Source organism: Enhydra lutris, unplaced genomic scaffold, assembly GCF_002288905.1.
Source record: "Enhydra lutris kenyoni isolate GAN:26980312 unplaced genomic scaffold, ASM228890v2 scaffoldscaffold101, whole genome shotgun sequence".
NCBI lineage: Eukaryota > Metazoa > Chordata > Mammalia > Carnivora > Mustelidae > Enhydra > Enhydra lutris.
This window is the reverse complement of record NW_019154185.1, coordinates 188913-201972: the sequence shown is the minus strand read 5'-3', so window position 1 is coordinate 201972 and position 13060 is coordinate 188913.

Below are 13060 nucleotides of genomic sequence, written 5' to 3'. Positions count from 1 at the left end.
TTTTATTTTTATTTATCTTTTTAATTTCTTTACAGTGTTCCATAATTCATTGTTTATGCACCACATGCTGTGCTCCATGTAATACGTGCCCTCACTAATACCCACCACCAGCCTCACCCATCCTCCCACACTCTCCCCTCCTAAACCCTCAGATTGTTTTCTCAGAGTCCACAGTGTCTCATGGTTCATCACCCCTTCCAATTTCCCTCAACTCCCTTCTCCTCTCCATCTCCCCATGTCCTCTGTGTTACTTCTTATGCTCCGCAAATAAGCGAAACCATATGATAATTCACTCTCTCTGCTTGACTTATTTCACTCAGCATAAACTAGTGCAGTCCCATCCATGTTAATACAAAATTTGGGTATTCATCCTTTCTGATGGTGGCATAATGCTCCATAGTATATATGAACCTATCTTCCTTATCCATTCGTCTATTGAAGGACATCTTGGTTCTTTCCACAGTTTGGTGACTCTAGACATTGCTGATATGAACACTAGGGTACAGATGGCCCTTCTTTTCACTACATCTGTATCTTTTGGGTAAATACACAGTAGTGCAATTGCAGGATCATAGGGAAGCTCTATTTTTAATTTCTTATGGAATCTCCACACTGTTTTCCAAAGTGGCTGCACCAACTTGCATTCCCACCAATAATGTAAGAGGGTTTGCCTTTCTCCACATACTCTCCAACACATGTTGTTTCCTGTCTTGCTAATTTTGGCCATTCTAACTGGTGTAAGGTGGTATCTCAATGTGGTTTTGATTTAAATCTCCCTGATGACTAGCGATGATGAACATTTTTTCATGTGTCTGTTAGCCATTCATATGCTTTCATTGGAGCAGTGTCTGTTCATGTGTTCTGCACATTTTTTGACATGATTATCTGCTTTGTGTGTGTTGAGTTTAAGGAGTTTTTTATAGATCCTGGATATCAGCCCTTTGTATTGTAATTTATGAATATCTTCTCCCATTCCGTGGGTTGTCTCTTTGTTTTGTTGACTGTTTCCTTTGCTGTGAAGAAGGATTTGATCTTGATGAAGACCACAAAATTCATTTTTGCTTTTGTTTCCTTTGCCTTTGGAGACATGTCTTGAAAGAAGTTGCTGTGGCCGATGTCAAAGAGGTTACTGCCTATGTTCCCCTCCAAGATTCTGAAGGATTCCTGCCTCACATTGAGGTCTTTTATCCATTTCGAGTTTATCTTCATATACGGTATAAGAGAATGGTTGAGTTTCATTTTTCTACACATAGCTGTCCAATTTTCCCAGCACCATTTATTGAAGAGACTGTCTTTTTTCCATTGGATATTTTTTCCATATTTGTTGAAGATTTTTTGACTGTAGAGTTGGGGGTCCATATCTGGGCCCTCTACTCTGTTCCACTGGTCTGTGTGTCTGATTTTATGCCAGTATCATGCTCTCTTGGTGATCACAGCTTTTTAGTAAAGCTTGAAATCAGGCAGTGTGATGCCCCCAGTTTTGTTTTTCAACATTTTCTTAGCAATTCATGATTTCTTCTGATTCCATACAAATTTTAGGATTGTTTGCTCCAGCTCTTTGAAAAATACCAGTGGAATTTTGATCGGAATGACATTAAAAGTATAGATTGTTTTAAGCAGTATAGACATTTTAACAATGTTTATTTTTCAGATCCATGAGCATGGAGTAGTCTTCCATCATTTCATGTCTTCTTCAATTTATTTCATGAGTGTTCTGTAGTTCCTCGAGTACAGATCCTTAACCTCTTCGGTTCAGTTTATCCCTAGGTATCTTATGGTTCTTGGTGCTATAGTAAATGGAATCGATTCTCTAATTTCCCTTTCTGTATTTTCATTGTTAGTGTATAAGAAAGCAACTGTTTTCTGTACATTGATTTTTGTATCCTGCCACAGTATTGAATTGCTGAATGAGTTCTAGTAGTTTGGGGGTGGAATCTTTTGGGTTTTCCATATAAAGAATCATGCTGTCTGTGAAGAGAGAGAGTTTGACTTCTTCAATGCAATTTGTGCTCCAGAGTTTTAAATGGTTCTTGACTGGGTCAGTCAGCACAGTATCTGTCTCTTGATCTCAGAATCTTGAATTCAAATTTTTGTCATGGAGATTGTTAAAAAAAAAAAAAAAGTGGAGGTGTTAATAACATTCTGTCCAATTTTAGTTTAGGTATTTTATAGGTGTAGCTGTTTTGTTGAAGTCTTTGTCACGTGTTGACTCTGTTGTTGTGGATGGGGTTGGGTAGATATTCAGTTGCATTGCTTTACTTGAGGTTTCCCTGTGTTTCCAGAAGCATTTAATGTGGAGACTGTTGCTTCCCTATTTTTTATTCTTGGAGCTTTGGTTGGAAATGAATAGACTACATACGTGTCAGTTTCTTCCTGGCATTTGTACTATGTTCCATTCATCTGTGTGTCTGTATATCAATACTATACAGTTTTGGTTTCTAAAACTTCGTAATACACTTTGAATTCAGAAAGCATGACACCTCCAGTTTTGTTCTTTCTCCAGATGGCTTTGGCTATTCAAGGCCTTCAATGGTATTATTCCCTTTGTTTAATTGCTGTTCTTATTTCTGGAAATGCTATTAAATGTTGATGGGGTTTGAACTGAATGTTTAGATTGCTTTTTACAGTGTGTACTTTTGGATTACGTATATTTTTGGGATCCATTAGTATGGGATGTCTAAAGACTTCCTTTTATCTTCTCAAAATTATTTCATTAATGATTGATGGTTTGCAGTATACAGGTCTTTCCCTTCTTGATGAAAATAATTCGTAAGTATTTTATTCTTTTTGAGTAATTATGAATTAAAAATTATTTTCTTAATTTCTCTCAGTGATAACTTGTTATTCATGTTTGGAGAAAAAACTCATTTTTGTATATTGAATCTGTGTCCTTAAGCTTGACTTAATCCATCTATTGATTCTATGAGGATTTTTGTAGAATCATTTTGGGTTCCATATATTTTATCATGTTCTCCTAATAAGTAAAAAATTAAATGGGAATATAGGTTGATGTTATCTAACTGGGAAAAAGAAAAGATACAGGTATGCTGAGAGATCATTTACAAATTGTCTAAATGTTTTGTGGTTAATATAAGCAAAGGAAACCATAAATGTGGCTTGTTTCCATTTACTGTTTTCTTTCAACCAGCTATACAGAGCTGTGGCTTAGGCCAGTTATTCCCCCACGCTTTCCCAACCTACAAGCTGTGACTCTTGGGAGGAATGCACCATTCTCTCTGCTTTCTATCCTTTGTCCCAGGGCCTGACTCAACTGCTCAGAAAATACTTCTCAAAATAGTGCACTTAGGAAAAAGCCTATTTTTTCATAGATTTCCTAGAAGACATCCTCCAAAACATTGAATTCTACAGAATTGTTTTTTATCTCTCTGGGATCCTTGAAGATGTCCAAGGTTGAATGTGGTTTGTTTTGCAGACAGGTCAGGGAGCCCTGCGGTACTTCTGCAATGTCTCCTGTGGCCACCAAATGGGTGGGTGTACTCTTATCAAAGACATGGCTCCTTCTCTGCAGAAGGTAGAAGTTAACCTCCTTTAAGACTTACCTCAGAGTCTTAGACAACTGCTTCAAAGATTATTTACTGTAAAGATTCTTTGGGATCTACTGACAGTTCCCTACAAGTGACAACCTAAGGTTCTACAGTGACTACACTGTATTCCTTCTTGCACATGCAGATACATAAAATTATAAATGACTGAATGAAGTTGGACCCTCCCGTCACATGAGACACAAAATGAACCCCAAATGGGTCACAGACCTAAATTTAAGAGCTAAAACTATAAACCTCAGAGAAGAAAGCCTGAGAATAAATATTTCTGACCTTAGATTAAGCATCTGTTTCTTAAAGATGATGCCAGAATCAACAAGTGGAAGAACTGATACATGGGTAAATCTGTCACCAACTCAACTGCCTTTCCCCTGGGCTCCCCACATGCTCCCAGACACCAGGGAGGAATTGTACAAGACATTTCTTTCTTTATCCTACTTAGCTGTACCCATTATTATGTCTAATTTAGGGATGGGTTCTGTAGCTTCAGAGCCCTGCCTGGGGTCACCCAGCTTCAAAGAGGCTGGGTAGGGGCTAGAACTGCTGTCTCTCTGACACTAGACTCTTCTCCATTCACATGGTCCCAACATGAAATTCAGAGTTGTGCAAAGCTCCACATACAAACACCCAGGTCTGGAGACCTCACTGAACTTGGGGGCAGTGGTACCACTCTGGAGCTTGGCCTGGGACTGTTGTCTCACTATGGCAGGTCTTGGCTCTGAGGACTCTCCCAGTTCCATCCAGCTTTTGTCTGGGCAGGAGGAGGTTTCTCCCTGGGTACCTGGCACAAAGGCTTATGTAAACACTGAGTTAAGAAGTCCCTTCTGAAGCTTCTGGAATGCAGCCTTCCTGTCAGGTGGGAACAACAAGGGTAGGCAAGGCCTGGGTTCAAATCCTGACTCTGCCTCACTGTGGAGTATGGAGAGGGGCAGTTTCATAAAGCTTTGGTTTCCTTATTCGTCAATCAGAAACAGCATCTCTACCTTCCTCAAGGAATTGTTATAGAGATTGACTGACATGATTCATGTTCTCAAAGGACACGCAGTCATCCCTAGCTCTACCTGCTTAGATTACCCACTGTGAGCCCACTGCTGCCATGGGCTCTGGGCCTCTACCTTACTCTGTCCCTTTTTGCCTGGCAAACCTGACTCCTCCTGACTCAGTTGTCTTTCCAGAAAGCCTTCATCCCCTCCAGTATGGGTGACCTGTCCCTCAGCAGGGATCTCACAACACTGGTCCTCATCCATCAGACCCAGGCCAGACCTGCATCAGGATCTCACCCAGAGCTTGTGTCCAGGACATCAACAATACTCGGTGTGGAGACTGTCTGTCTGGAGCTTCCTAAATTGCCATCTGTTTTTGGAACAAATTTTGGGGTGCCTTGTTATGGGACTCTTTCCCTCCAAAGCAGGCAAATGAGCTGCCCTCACTTCCATCACGACTATCTCCTACCTGACCCTATCATATAATCATTGGTACATAGCATCTTAGGCTTCCTTGCTTGCCAGGATACCAGAACATTTTGATGGTCAGAGTTGAAAGTATTTTCTGGAGGTAAATTTGGTTTTTGATGGACCTGTTGGTAAGATGAAGCCTGTCCACTCCCTACAAACCTAGAGTGAGCCTGTGCCCTTGACCAATAGGGCAGTGCCCCAGCCCATGGCAGCCCTTCCCCTAGTGCTCAGCACTCTCCTTTCTCACTGAGTCCGCATTCACTGGTGTTTCTCTGTCTTCCTGCAGGGAGAGCCCCAGATGTCCTATCTCTGAAGATGTACCTTCTGTGTCTAGTGAGCTCCATCTTGTGGCAGAGAAGAGAGGGATTACTACCATGGTTCTCCAGCAGCTTCAGATTACATGGACGCCCCTTACCCAACATGGTGGGAAAAGAGGGATCTCCCCCTTTTTCGCACATGGTGTCTTGAGCTGAAAGCACAGCCTCCTCTCTCATATAATCTGAATTTGAGGGATACCAAGGTTGGAGCAGGCAGGGGTAAGGGGTCATGGCTAGGGGAATCTGAGGGCTGTGGACAAACTATATCCAGTGCCAAAACCCTTGGTAGAGCCTCTCTCCATCCTGCAGCTTCCACGAGCAACCAAGTGCTTTGTAAGACCTCTCTTGTTCACACTGGTTCAAGTGGCTTTTGCTGTTGCCACTAAAACTACATCTGGATTAAGTCTGTATTGCACTGACCCATGCTGTCCTTAGAGGTTATTCCCTCAGAGGATGTGGTCCATCCAGGAAATACAGGGAGCAACCTGATAGGAGTGGCCTGGACCGCACTCCTCTGCTGGCCTGGAGCAGAGTGTGGTTGCTCAGGTTAGAATCTCAGTTATAGAGAACAAGGGGCTGGAGTGGCCGGAGCATATCACTGGACAGGGCCTGGGTGATGTGTATTCCAGGATATGGGGCAAGGATGGTTGTAGGGGATGACGCTTGAGGGGGTTGTGGGAAAGCTCTTCCCTGCTCTATGGTCACTCCCACTACTGATGGACTCACTGCTGGCTTCTCCTCCTTATGGTTTCAGGTCTCATCTATAGACTCCAGATTCCTCCTTTCCCAAGGAAGGCTGCCACTGGATAATGAGAGCATAGATAAAGGAGCCTGCTGTAAGTCCTCCAAAAATGTGGTTAAAGTGTGTTCCAGAAATGGTGCTTATATGAATCAGACATAAAGAACAGAGATTTGTGACACAGATGTACTTATTACTTTAATGATGTGAGTCAAACAATTGGAAAAGGCTCAGTTGTTCAACAGATTGTGCTTTGAGTGCAGTCACTGAGAATGTCCAAGGGGACAGCAGCGACCATGCCTATCCACTGTAAGGACATCAGGTAGAACAAGAGCCCAACCCTAAGACTCTCCCTGCCACACCACCCGTCTTTGCACACACACATGCGTGCAAGCAAGCACACACTAAATCCAGAGCGAAAAGCATGGAAATTAGACACCATCCATTATGGGTGATTATTTCATGGAAGAAGGAATGTGTGTTCATTTATTCATATTTAAATCATTATTTTACTACATAAATATAGTCTGCCTAAACCTAAAGAACTGTTTTCTTTATCTCCTGACTTGTTAGTAAAAAATGGGAAGATTTAAGATCTAATGTTAATGTTTTTATAATATGCCCACTAAAATAGTTTAAACATGGCCTATGCAGGAAAATGAAATCATTTAAAGGTGTCTCATGGACCCAGACATTTACCCGGTTTCTGCCTTTCAAGGTATGCTTATGAAAGGGAACACAATTCCAGATAATTAAAGCAGTTCATTTTGGGGCTTCCCATGATCATTGCTGTTTCAGAAACATTCAGTGTAATAAAATGCTATTTGTGTAAAAAATTGAAATAAGTCAAGCAGAGAGAGTCAATTATCGTATGGTTTCACTTATTTGTGGAGCATAACAAATAGCATGGAGGACAAGGGAGATGGAGAGGAGAAGGGAGTTGGGGGAAATTGGAAGGGGAGTTGAACCAAGAGAGACTACGGACTATGAAAATCAATCTGAGTGTTTTGAAAGGGCGGGGGATTGGGAGGTTGGGGGAACCAGGTGGTGGGTATTAGAGAGGGCACGGATTGCATGGAACACTGGGTGTGGTGCAAAAACAAGGAATACTGTTATGCTGAAAATAAAAATAAATAAATAAATAAATAAATAAATAAATAAATAAATATTAAACGATTCTATAAGGCAAAAAAAAAATTGAAAGGAAAGTTTTTATATCTTTCTTATGTTCTGAATCTAGACAGAGAAGGCCATAATGTAGGATACCAGGCACATGAAAATCCCAGATGAAGTAAAGTACCAAAGACAGAGAGAAAAGCATTCGTTGCTGGGACTGGAGTGAGGGAATGAGCAGTGAGTGATACATAGCCCAGGTTTCTCTATGATGTAAATATTCTTCAAGTAATGAGTGACACATAGCCCAGGTTTCTCTGTGATGGAAATATTTCTCAAGTAAATGGTTGTGCAACACTCTTAAAATACTTAATGGCACCATATACCATTGAAAAGGATCAGAGTAAAATTTTACATAAACTCAAATTCTACTTTATCTAATTCACAATATCTATTAAGACATTATACAATTGTATAGAGAACACAAAAATTACAAAGAGAGCAATGACAGAGGAGCGGAAACCATCCTTAGGGTTCCAGCCAGAAAGAGCTGCTACCTGGGGCTGAGGGTGGTTGTTCCACTGATACAGGTGCTGGCTCAAGCCTTTCTTGACCTCAATAGCAGAGGCTAGACCCTGCTGGACCTCCAGGTCAGGCAAAAGTGCTGGTGGTTCCTCCATTTCAGAAGAGTGAATTACAGCCCTGACTACCACCTGGTCCCAACAGGGCAGGTGGTGTCAACACTCTTCTTAACGTGTGAGCTCCAGCACCAGGGAGGGTTGGGGCCATCTTTGTCTCCAAAGATACAGCAGATGCCACAGTGGGAGCTGAGCCGATTTCCTGATGTTGTTCAGGCTGGTGCTCTGGGCCTGGTACTGTAGCTCCATGAAGAGAAAATATCATCAGCATGATTGGATTCCCATGTCCCTTCTAAATAAAGGAAACATTCCCCACCATTCAATGTTGCCTGCATGCAACAACCAATCCCTTTGAAGTCTCCATGACTGAAGACCAACAGGACCAGGATCTGAGACTATTTACTGCTCTCCACCTGACTGCACTCTATGAAGGCTTGCTCAGTGTGGACCACCCTGTCCCCTCCTCAGCCCCACATCAGTCACCACAAGTCCTTCTCACCCACAGCTTCTGGCTCTGTGGGCCAAAGGGGTTGCAATTGTATGAGCAGAAGCTGGGCACAGTGCTCCAGGTCTGAGCCTGGTGTATTGAGCCCCATGTATGCCAGCAGCATACTCAGACTGGGAAATTCTGGGGGCTGTAAAGATGTTCAGAATATTTTTCTAGCCATGTGTTCAAGATGGAGGAGATGGCACCAGGGATAGACAGGAAGAGGAATCAGAGGACAGGGCACCCTCCCAAATGAATATCCCAGGAACCCTGTGGGAACCTGGGACATTGGGCATCCAGCTTCCGTCAGAGACCAGTCCTATTCCTTGTCCACATGTGATCTGGCAATCCTGCCTGAGACAGGCCTGTTTACAGACAAAAGCTGGCAAGAGCCTCAATGAGTGGGAGATCATGATGAATGGTGGGACCATTTCTGTCCTTCATGGCAGATCTGGACACACTCCTCAGTCTGTCTCCTTGTGCACTTGCCACTTGAATTCAGCTGCATGTGACAAGGGAGGGGTGTTGTCTGGCCTCTTAATTACCCTGATTGCACACGCTACTGCTCTCTGAAGATCCAACAAAGGAGGGAGCAAAGGGATTTTGTCTCTAGCCAGGCCTTCCCAGGACCCTCCCTAGACTTCAAATGTTACATCCTGTGCCCGTGTGCTTCCTTATTCACTAGGTGACATGAGAGGGTATCCTTCCACTGACACTAATCTCTCACAGGGTTTGGAATATCTGGTCCCTATTCTCTCACTGGATCTCCTGAGCACCCTCTGAGAACCCCGTGACCAGGTTCCACCATATTGCTGAGTGTGCTGGTTTCCACAAACTCTCTTCTAGGTCCCAGGATTGGGATAGAGACACGGGTGGGAGGGCACGGTGATGGGGAATGACTGTTTTAGGGCCTAAAGCTGTCCTCCCTTCCCCTCTGCTCTCCCACAGTACCCACACCCACAGCTTCCCCAGGCCCCTTCCTTTCTCCAGAAGAAACTCTCAGACCTTCACCCTTATGGAGGATCCAAAAGTCCCTCCAACTCACAGTCCCCTTGCTGCTCTGGTGGAGAGGGAAGGCCCTCCTGCATCAGCCAAATCTCACTCATGTTTCACTGCTCCTGGGCTATGCCTACTTCATCAAAGCTGGAGGACATGCACTCATATCTAGAGGAGGCCAGGAGGCATCACATGAAATGTCCTGTGGATGCTACCTCTCACTGTGTCCAATATCACTGTCTGACTCCTGATTACTCTGGAGACCAGGGCTGCTGTCTGGTCTGCGCAGGGACTGCAGTCAAGTCCTAGAGAAGCAACTGCACCTAGTGGGGTTTCATGAATACTTGCTGAATGAAAGGGCCCCAACCAGCCCCTCACAGATACCTGAGTGGGCCTGGGAACACCTCTGAACACCGGGGATCCCAGCTTTCACCCAGACGCAGACCCCAAATGGAGTCTCAGATCTCTCTTTCAAATGGCAAAATAGCCCAACTCAAGAACATAGTGATAGTGAGTTATGAGGCAGAGGCATCATCATGGCAAACAGGACAATAATAAATGAGTACAACCACAGGCTCTCTAGCAGAACTTTGCACAGGCCAGGGACCCAGGTGCACTTTCCTTTCAAGACTTCATGAGTCCCTAACATAACTCTGGCCCAGTCATGGGAGCAAACTGAGGCTCAGGAAGTTTGGGGATATTTCCAAGACTCACAGCAAGTGGTGGCCAAATCCAACTGGGCCATTAGGGGCAGGGTGCTCACCTTGCAAACAGGAAGTCCAACACTTCCTGGGTGGTGGCAATGGCTCGATATGTGCCCAGGAACATGTAGGCAGAGCTGAAGTCTCTTCCTAGGAAATTAGGCACCAGATGCTGTTATTTGCTTCTTTAGCAGGTTGGCCCCATTTGTCCATAGCACACAGGTCTCACTCCTCTTCATCAGTGATCCATATTTTGCCTGATGTGAAACAGAGGAGTCATGAGTCAGTTCTGTAGTCACCAGGAGTGTTAGGGGCTGGTGCACACATCTAAACCCCAAGATGCCAGTGGCTTATGGCAAGAGGTGGGACAAGAGGTCCCACAGTCATAAAACAATCAGGTGACTGGGTGGTTCCTTGGCTCAATCCTAGGAGTCATGGTTTTGGTTCAGGTTATCATCTCAATTTCTTGAGATGGAGCTCCTTGTAGGGCTGTGTACTTAGGGCAGAGTTGGCTTGAGGATACTGTCTCCCCCTCTGCTTCTCTCCACTCTCCCCCTGACTCTCTCAAATAAGTCAATCAACCAATCAATTAACAAATCTTTAAGGAAAAAGGAAAATCGTTCTTCATAACATAAAAAGAAGTGAAGTCAGTGAAGTCTGACCTTGATAGTATCTCAGGTCAGATTTGGAACTGAGTATTGATAACAAACCCTTGCATGAACTGCATTGATCCTGTGGTTTCTGATAATAGATTCCATTCTCGAGATGAGAGCACAGAGACATTTTCTTAGGTGAGACAGCTCAGGATATTATGGCATGTAGGATGTTTAGTGTAGCACTATGATTTAGCAACAAAAGAGAATCACATAAAAGTCATGCATCATTGAAGGGCTCAGTGGCTGTGACAAATGACTGGCCATCTGGAATGTTGTGCAGCAGAACGAAGCCCCTGATCCTGACCCTGGAGGGGCCCCGGGGATGTGTTTCCTCAAAACCAAAGGCAGAGCAAGAGACATAGTACCATTGACAACATGTCCCTTGAGTAAAAGTCTCCCAACTCACCATGATCGTATGCAAGATTTTCAGAACTTGGGGAGGACTTTCAGGTCACTGGGGACACCTGGAAAACAAGGATTCTAGGTGAATGGCATGAAGCATAATTTAAAGTCTCTTTTCTGATATTATTACAAATATGTGGACAATGACTTTACATCTGGCCAAGGTAGGGGCAAGGCAATGAGGGCAAGTTTGAAAAGGAGGTGGTGATGGAGATTCATGTGGGTTCAGGACTGTAGGAGGGAGCCCATGGCAGTAATAGGCTGGCTTCTGGGACGTGGGTCACTTTTTTCTCCACTGGGACACTGGAGGATGAATCTCCCCAGCACCTGCACTCACTCTGAGCCAGCGCTGGACTCTGTTGGCATTTGGGGGCACCTTTTGTCCTTCAAGGAGGTATAACAGAGGATATCAACAATCAGCTCCTGCCAGATCTCCTGGGTGGATCTCTGTAAAGACAGTGCCCAGAAATCAGGATGGAGGCCTCAGAGCCCTGTCTGGCTGCCTTTGCTGGTCCTCATACCCAGGGCATTCCATCCCAGACACACCACACTCCAATATGCACACAGCTCCACCAAGGAGAGAAATGTATCACAGCTTCAGTGCCCTGGATGAGCTCTGAGAGAGATAAGATGCACCTCAGGAATCCTTTCCATCCTGCCTACCATGACATTGGTGTGAACATAAAGGGATCACCAGGGTATCCACTATCTTGCAACCCCCTCCATCCCAGTGGCAGGAACCCCACATATCCCTCTTTGCCAGAAATTCCAGAGAAGAGGATGAGGCTGCCCTTGGATGGCTCAGAGGTGTGGCTTGGCCTGGCATAAGCTGTTCTGTATTATCTTATTGAACCTCGTGCCAAATGTCCTGAGGCTTTGCATGTGAGTTTTGAGCCAATATCTGTAGCATGTGAAAAAATAATTTCCCTGGGTTTTCTGGGAGCCAGAGTCCTGGGAAGTAGGCAAACATCAAAACATCTTTCAATATTGGATATCTCTAGCCAAGTAACCATGGTGCTAGACTACACTAGAATGTGGAAGCCTGTGTGTGGGGGTTCCAAATTCTGTTGGGGTCTGCAGTCAAGGAAGTATCTTCACTGCCTGAGATCACCTATCCAACTCCACTCCTGGATTGACACCAAACAAACAGTGCTCAGGGTTGCCATCTGCTCATCCCCATTATGCATGTAGGGTACATCTGTACACAGTGACACCAACACACCCCTCTCCACAGGTCCCTAAGGAAGGTCTGGGTGCAGCCATGGCCCCAACTTTTAAACACACAAGTCTTCAGAAACAGCTCTCCAATCATACCTGCTTTGTCCCTGGATAAACATTATCCCTGTCATGGGTAGTCTGCATCTTGTCTGTACAATACAGATGATTCTAGCATGGACTTCCTCCAGATGTCCAGAGGCATTTGTGGGATAATATCTGTGATAATGGAGGAATGGTGTCATGTAAGAAATAGCTCCAACCATATTTTCTTCCTCTTCTTATCTTCTCTGGGTTTGCTGTTGGTCAGATCTCACTCTACAGTCCCTAATGGTGTGTGTGTGTGTGTGTGTGTGTGTGTGTGTGTGTGTGTGTGTGCACATGCACACTCTATCATGTGTGTACACATGTGCTCAAATTATGGAGACCCAGAAGATGGCAGCCTCACCTACAGAGGGGTGGAAAATAGCTTCCCGAGATCATATGCTTTCTAATTTTAAAAGCAAGAAGGGATTGGAGCCTTGGCCTCTGAAGTTCAGAATTCACCCCTATGCCTAAAGACTGCATGAGAAGAAGTTAATGAGAGCCATTAACTTCTTTCCATTGGTTGTGATGGGATAGGGTTCCAATCAGTGTGTTGCCATGAGCTGGGGTGCCCCTCAGCCAAGAACTTGCTGAAATGCCTCCTATCTTGTATATCAAGGCTCACACTCACCCTTATACCATCTGCATGTCTGTAGCCACTTCTTTCAACACAACTTTTCTGAGAGACCTCCAGT